Raw genomic sequence first — 8,469 nt, 5'->3', positions numbered from 1 at the left:
TTTTTGCACATTTTTTTTTTTTTTTTTCCACTTTCACACAGTTTATACACTTTATTACTTTGTCCCACTCTGGGACTTTCACTTTTTTTTTTTCTGATCGCCTGCATGGCACAGGAATGGAGCACCATCCCTATGCCATGAAGGCTGTCAGAAATGCACAGTGTGAAGATTGCTTGGAGATGCACTGCGCATGTACAAGCAATCTTCCTGCTCTCTGGTGACCCGGATGTTGTCATGACGACATCGGGTCGTCATGGCAACACCCGGGAAGCCTTTGCAGACTGCGCTGGAAGCCGGAAGAGGAGGTGAGTATCGCCGATCACCTCCCCTTGCCCCCGCAATGCCGCGATCGACTTCGATCGCAGCATCGCGGGGGTTAATGTGCTGGGAGCGGTGCAGGACCGCTCCCTGCACATAGTACCGGGTGTCAGCTGTGACAATCAGCTGACACCCGGCGGCGATCGCGCCCGCACAGCCTATGTGCGCGCGCGATCGCGATGACGTACTAATACGAGTCTGGCTCTTAAGTCCCAGGGCACAGACGCGTATTAGTACGTCAGATGTTATTAAGGGGTTAAAGCCCAAGACGTACTGATACGTATCTGCGCCCTGGGACTTAAGAGCCTGATATGTATTAGTACATCTTTGCGATCGCGCCCGCACACAGGCTGTGCGGGCGTGATCGCCGCCGGGTGTCAACTGATTGTCACAGCTGACACCCGGTGCTATGTGCTGGGAGAGGTCCCGCACATTAACCCCCGCAATGCTGTGATCGAAGTCGTTCGCAGCATTGCGGGGGCAAGGGGAGGTGATCGGGATAGTCACCTCTCCTGCCGGTTTCCAGCAATGTGTGCCGCGGCTTCCCGGATGTTGCCATGATGACCCGATTCACTGAGGGGTGCAGTTTTAAAAATGGTGTCACTTTTGGGTATTTTCAGTCATAAAGACCCCTCAAAGTGACTTCAAATGTGATGCGGTCCCTAATAAAATGGTTTTGTAAATTTTGTTGGAAAAATGAGAAATCGCTGGTCAATTTTAACCCTTATAGCTCCCTAATAAAAATAAATTTGGGTTCCAAAATTGTGCTGATGTAAAGTAGACATATGGGAAATGTTATTTATTAACTTTTTTTGTGTGACATATCTCTCCGATTTAAGGGCATAAAAATTCAAATTTTGAAAATTGCAAAATTTTCAACATTTTCGCCAAATATCTGTTTTTTCACAAATAAACACAAGTGATATCGAAGAAATTCTACCACAATCATAAAGTACAATATGTCATGAAAAAATATTCTCAGAACCAGGGGGATCCGTTGAAGCGTTCCAGAGTAATTACCTCATAAAGTGACAGTGGTCAGAATTGTAAAAATTGGCCTTCTCATTAACGTGCAAACCACTTTGGGTTGTAAAGGGGTTAAGGACTCTACCTGCATATACAGTCATGGCGGAAAGTGCTGGCACCCTTGAAATTGTTTCAGAAAATTACACATGTTTTATTACACGCATGTTTATTTCCTTTGTGTTTATTGGAACAACACAAAAAAACTGAGAAAAAAAAAGGCAAATTGGACATAATTTCACACAAAACTCCAAAAATGGGCCGGAATACATATATATATTTTTGATGGGACAACACTGAAGATGCGACACTTTGATACAATGTACAGTAGTCAGTGTACAGCTTGTTTAACTGTAAATTTGGTGTGCCTGCAAAATAACTCAACACACAGCCATTAATGTCTAAACCGCTGGCAACAAAAGTGAGTACACCCCTAAGTGTGTTCTCAGCTGATGTTATTTGATGGTTTTTCTTTGCATCCCAAACAATTTTCTTGGCAGTTGTGGCTGAAATTTTTGTTGGTCTACCTGACTGTGGTTTGGTTTTTACAGAGCATCTGATTTTCCATTTGTTAATCACAGTTTGAACACTGCAGACTGGCATTATCAATTCCTGGGATATCTTTTTGTATCCCTTTCCTGTGTTATACTCTTTTTGCCTCCCTTTCCTGTGTTATACAGTTCAACTACCTTTTCCCGTAGATCCGTTGATAATTCTTTTGCTTTCCCCATCTCAAAATCCAGAAAAGTCAGTGGCTGGATCCCAGAAACTCACTCAGCTTTATGCACACACACTGATTACAAGCAAACAGGTCATAGGTGAGGATGTTACCTTTAGTAGCCATTCAAACCCATTTGTGTCAAATTCTGTGCATGTTATCAGGCCAAAATCACCAGGGTATGTGAACTTTTTGATCAGGATTATTTGGATGTTTTTGGTTGTCATTAGTGATGAGCGAGCACTAAAATGCTCGAGTACTCGTTGCTCGGGTCGAGCAAATTGAAATACTCGGGTGCTCAACCCGAGCAATGAGCCCAATATAAGTCTAGGGGAAACTTGAGCATTTTTCAGGTGGCTCCCCACGGCGGTCTGCAGAGGGCCTAAAAATTACCCAAATCGATGGGAACTGTGCTCAAATGACATGGGAACAACATGGGGAAGACCCCTGGAAGCATCTCTGACTCCCAGAACACTGCTGTCAACAACGTCGTCAGAGTATTACGCCACTTTTACGGCGTAAGGAACATCCTTTCCAGGGTGATGACTTGTATATAAGGCAAAATAAATAAACAAAAACAAAAATACTCCTACACACGTAGCATTTTTGACACGTTTTTGCACTTTTGCATTGCTTTCAACCAAGACAAATGCATTCACCAGGAAATGTCATTTTAACATTTTACAACCTTATCTGGCCATGTGGTGTGTGACACATCATCAGACACATGCATACAGTGCTGAAAAGACATGGGAACAGCAAGGGGAAGACCTCTGGAAACATCTCTGACTCCCAGGTCACTGCCTAAATGTGTGCCCATCATAAGTGATCCTTGGCACATGCGAAGATGCCTCCCGCCATGCACCTGTCGTTGCAGACTTGAAACAATCACCGTCCACGTCCTTGTCCCACTGCAGTGTTCAGTTGTCCCTACCCCATTCCTTGGAATGCAAGCACAAGAATGCCGGCAGCCACCCACCCACAGGCTGCAATACTATACTGCCAAATTTTTGACAGCTGCTTGCACTTGAAATGTGGCCTTTTAGGCTCGTGGAGGCGGAAGCTTTTCATAACCTCATGCCGGCGGCGGCCGGGTGTCCATACTCGGTCCCCAGCCGCCACTATATTTCCCGGTATCGCCTCCGCCTTCCACAATCACGGGTCCCATAACATTACCCGTGCCCGCCCCAGTGCACTTACTGGGAAGGACCGCCTAACCACAAACACGTGGACAGGTGAATGTGGCCAGGGACGGTACGGAGCCAGTCCACAACTTTTTTTGCTAAGAGTTCTATTTAGCTCGGTGAAAGGACTGGCATAGAGGGAAACCGTATCTACCCTGCGTGTCATTTCTCCCAGAAAATCCTGTAAATGAGCTTGTTGCAGAAGCAATGGCAGCCCATCCAACATCAACTTGCACTTGTCAATGGTGCTTTGACACACACACATCTTTCTTTGTGCATTTAATTTCTTGAATACAGAGTTGGAAAATGGCCTGATCCGTAATGCGTTTTGAGAAATAACATGCATAAGCATGGCCGATCCGCATTAAAAAAGCAGCCATAGAGTGTCCGGGAACCTGCCCCCACACTTTTCTTAGCCAGGGCTGCTTTTCGGCAGGGTTGGACGGGCCCACCAGAGAACCGGAGACTCCTCCGGCGGGCCCTGGCTTCTCCTTCAGGAGAGTTCATAGTGCCGAGGTGAGGCCATGATGATGATAGAGGCCATCATCTGCTTAGTTTTCTTTTACTTGGAATGCAATTGCAAGTATGCAGCCAGCCACCCACCCACCCACAGACCGCAACACTAAACTGACAGATTTCTGGGCAGCTCTTTGCACTTGAAATATGGCCTTTTAAGCTTGTGGAGGTGGAAGCTTTTCACAACCTCATGCAGGTGGCGGCCGGGTGTCCATACTCGGTCCCCAGCCGCCAGTAATTTTCCCGGTATCGCCTTCGCCTTCCACAAGCACGGGTCCCACAACAGTACCCATGCCCTACCCAGTGCACTTACTAAGAAGGACTGCCTAACCACAAACACGTGGACAGGTGAATGTGGCCAGGGACGGTACGGAGCCAGTCCACAACTTTTTTTGATAAGAGTTGTATTTAGCTCAGTGAAAGGACTGGCATAGAGGGAAACCGTATCTACCCTGCGTGTCATTTCTCCCAGGAAGTCCTATAAAGCTGCTTGCACTTGAAATGTGGTCTGAACATTACTGCTGGTACTTTTCTGTGGCAATTTTCTTGCCTCCTACCAACCTGGAATATTTCCAGCAAACTATGGTACAACACCATGGTATTAGCACTGCCCCCAGTACCAGTAGCGAAGCCATCCTCAATTTCCTTCTCTGGAATTTTATTTGGTAGACTGAGTGGCTGCCCAAATAAATTTTCTCACAAAGGAGCTGATGATAGAGTGGCAGTAGGTTCAAGTTTCTCCAGCTTGTTAGATATTAGAGGGTGAACGGCAGCACATTGGATCAGTGGTTAGCACTGAAGTCTTGCAGCACTGGGATCCTGGGTTCAAATCCCAGCAAGGACAACATCTGCAAGAAATTTGTATGTTCTCCCCATGTTTGCATGTGTTTCCTCCTCAGTAAAAATAGAGTGTCCTGGAATCTTCCCACACACTTTTCTTAGCCAGGACTGCTTCTCAGTAGGGTTGGACAGTCCCACCAGAGAATTCTCTGGTGTGCCTTGGCTTCTACCTCAGGAGAGTTCATGATAGCGCTAACTTTGCAGCTGCTATGGGGCTCTTGAGCGGGTGAGAAAGGTTAGCTCTCAGAAACAAATCCTCTGGTGGGCACAATGTTTTTCAATCTGAAACAGCTTCTCAGTGGGAGTTGTATTTCACCACAGCCATATTCTTTAGCTCTGTGAAAGGACTGGCATAGAGGGAAACCTTATCTACCCCGGTTGTCATTTCTCTGTCACCAGGTTCCGCCCATTGTAACACATGACCATGCCTGGCTGTATGTTCAGCGGTGAGAGCCACAGATCAAGCTGCTGTGTTACAGCTTTCAACAACTATGCAGCGCTGGGCGGTTTGTCAATTAAGCATTAAGCATGTTATCTTCAGCACAGCCTGTTGCTGTTTGGCCAAGGCAGTGCTGCAGTGCTGTCAGCTTGTGACTGATGTGGTCATTTCGGAGATGGAGGAGGAGGTACATGAGCTGAACAATGTGATTACATTGAGGTTAAATTGGTGATGCTGTTTTTTATACTAAAGAAAGATCCTATTGTTATGTTTTTTTATGTTATTTTTTATGAAAAATGCATTCACCGGGAAATGTCACTTTAACATTTTACAACCTCATCTGGCAATGTGGTGTCATCAGACACATCCTGTTTTATTTATGATGGAGGGACTCTGAAAGTCATAAAGCCTATTTTTATAGGGACATCAGACGGCCCTTACTATTCTTAAAAGGCCAGCAGTCGGCCCTAGCTATTGTTAGAGAGCCATCAGAGGGCTATGCTTTGTTGTTCCCATTATTAACAAGTGGGTTTCCTATACTGTTATTGCGCATCCAGTGACTGCAAGGGTTGTCAAAAATTTGGACGCAACCTAATACCCCTTTGAAGAGACATAGAGGAGGGTCTCAGTAAAAAAAATGTTCCCATTATAAAGGAGCGGGTCTTCTATAGTGGTAATGCCCATGCTGTGACTGCAAGGGTGGCCAAAATTTTTGAAAAAAAACACTAACAATTTAAAGACACAAAGAGCATGGCCACAGTAACAAGGTACGACATGTTCCCGTTAGAAAGGAGAGGGTCTGCTATACAGTTATAGGGTATGCAGTGAATCCAACGGCTGACAAATTTTAGGAAAAACCCCACTAAGAATTTAAGGACACACAGAGCAGGGTCACAGTAACAAGGTACGACATGTTCCCATTAGAAAGTAGAGGGTCTGCTATACAGTTATAGGGTATGCAGTGAATCCAACGGCTGACAAATTTTAATGAAAAACCTCAATAAGAATTTAAAGACACACAGAGCAGGGCCACAGTAACAAGGTACGACATGCTCCCATTAGAAAGGACAGGATCTGCTATACAGTTATAGGGTATGCAGTGAGTCCAACGGCTGACCAATTTTAGGAAAAAAACGACTAAGAATTTAAAGACACATAGAGCAGGGTCACAGTAACGACAAATTCCCATTAGAAATTCTAGGGTCGGCTATACTGTTATAGGGTATGCAGTGAGTCCAACGGCTGACAGATTTTAGGAAAATCCCCACTAAGAATTTAAGACACACAGAGCAGGGCCACAGTAACAAGATATGACATGTTCCCATTAGAAAGGAGAGGGTCTGCTATACAGTTATAGGGTATGCAGTGAGTCCAACGGCTGACCAAGTTTAGGAAAAACCCACTAAGAATTTAAAGACACATAGACCAGGCCACAGTAATGACAAATTCCCATTAGAAAGGAGAGAGTCTCCCATAGTGTTGGACTATGCAGTGACTGCAAGGGCTGCCAAAAAGTTTGGAGGCACTTCAATGGCCCTTGGAAGAGACGTGGAGGAGCGCATCATAAATTTTTTTTACCATTAGAAAGGCATCATAAAAATGTAGCGCCCCGAGGGCTCGGCCGCTACAGGGGTATTGCACCTCTGCCAGAGGTGTGATATTCCACTCCCGGGTAAGGATGGAGTATGGACCAGGGTTCAGTTAGCTGCATACAGGACACTCACCCCATTTCCGAGGGACAGCTCAACGGTGCTCCCATTAGACAGAAATGCAGGCACGACAGACCATGTCCCTGGCTGGAGTGGGGAGGGGGTAGGAATACCCAGTGATGTAGGAGCAGATAGGGGTTGGTTCCTGAGCGTAGATAGGAGCCCATTGTTTGCTGGTCACCTGGGCTCATGTTCTAGAGGGCACCATCTTAGAACATTGTTCAGTCAGAGAGAAGAAGTGACAGAGTGGGGGCCTTGGTTGTCGAACGAAGTGTGCCCTCTGCCTCCAGCGTTTTTAGATGGGAATTTTTTTAATAGTTCCGCAACAAGGGCCTTCTGGTACTGCCTCATTTTTGTACACCTGTCCGCCTCAGGAATAAGAGATATAAAGTTCTCCTTGTAGAGTGGGTCTAGAAGTGTCACCAACCAGTAATGACCTAAAATTTTGAGAATGCGAGGGTCATGGGAAAGGCAGCATAAAATAAACTCAGCCATGCGTGCCAGACTACTAACAGGCAAGACTTCCGTGTCCTCACCAAGAGGATGACTGACCATGCTCTCCTTCTCCTCCTCTCTGTCCTCTGGCCATCCACGCTGAACAGACGATATGACAGCTGTGCAGATAGCACCGTCTATAGTGCATGAAACTAGTTCCTGTCCTTCCTCCTCCTCCTCTTCCTCATTGTCACCCAATCCACGTTGGGATGAGATGAGGCTTGGCTGTGTGTAATCACCCTGTATGGTTAATTGCTCCATCTTATCGTGCTCCGCCTGCAATGCATCATCTTTGATTGTGAGCAAAGAGCTTTTCAGAAGACAGAGAAGCGGGATGGTGACGCTAATTATGGCGTCATCGCCGCTCACCATCTTGGTGGAGTCCGCAAAGTTTTGGAGGATGGTACATATGTCTGACATCCACGTCCACTACTGAGGTCTTATGTGTGGAGTCTGAACTGAATACCGATAGCCTTTTTGATGCTGGTACTCAACAACTGCCCTCTTCTGCTCACAAATCCTTCCCAACATCTGCAATGTAGAGTTCCAACGTGTGGTGACATCACACACCAGTCTGTGAGCCAGAAGCTGCAAACGCTGCTGAAACACTGCAAGGGCGGCGGAAGCTGTAGCTGACTTTCTAAAATGGGCACACAGGCGGCATACTTTAACAAGCAGATCCGGCAGCTCCGGGTAGGATTTGAGTAACCGCTGAACCACGAGGTTAAGCACATTGGCCAGGCATGGTACGTGTGTGAGCTCGCCTCGCCTCAGAGCCGCCACCAGGTTCCGGCCATTGTCACACACGACCATGCCTGGCTGTAGGTTCAGCGGTTTGAGCCACAGATCTGCCTGCTCTTTCAGAGCTGGCCATAACTCTTCAGCATTGTGTGTTTTTTCACCTAAGCATATTAGCTTCAGCACAGCCTGTTGCCGCTTGGCCGAGGCAGTGCTGCAGTGCTTCCAGCTTGTGACTGATGTGGTCATTTCGGAGATAGAGGCCGAGGAGGAGGAGGAGGCTGAGGAGCATGAGGTTCAGGAGCTGTAGACCGTGGGGACAACCCTGATTGACCTAGGGCCTGCAATCTTTGGCGTCGGGAGGATGTGTTCCGTCCCAAGGTCCGACTGGGTCCCGGCTTCCACTATGTTAACCCAGTGTGCCATCAGCGAGATGTACCGTCCCTGCCCACAAGCACTTGTCCACGTGTCCGTGGTTAGGTGGACTTT

The sequence above is a fragment of the Phyllobates terribilis genome, unplaced genomic scaffold (genome assembly GCF_046119375.1).
Source record: "Phyllobates terribilis strain yellow unplaced genomic scaffold, ASM4611937v1 Scaffold_199__1_contigs__length_3552030, whole genome shotgun sequence".
NCBI classification, from domain to species: Eukaryota; Metazoa; Chordata; class Amphibia; order Anura; family Dendrobatidae; genus Phyllobates; species Phyllobates terribilis.
The sequence above is the reverse complement of the archived record's forward strand: the minus strand, read 5'-3'. Positions refer to the sequence as shown.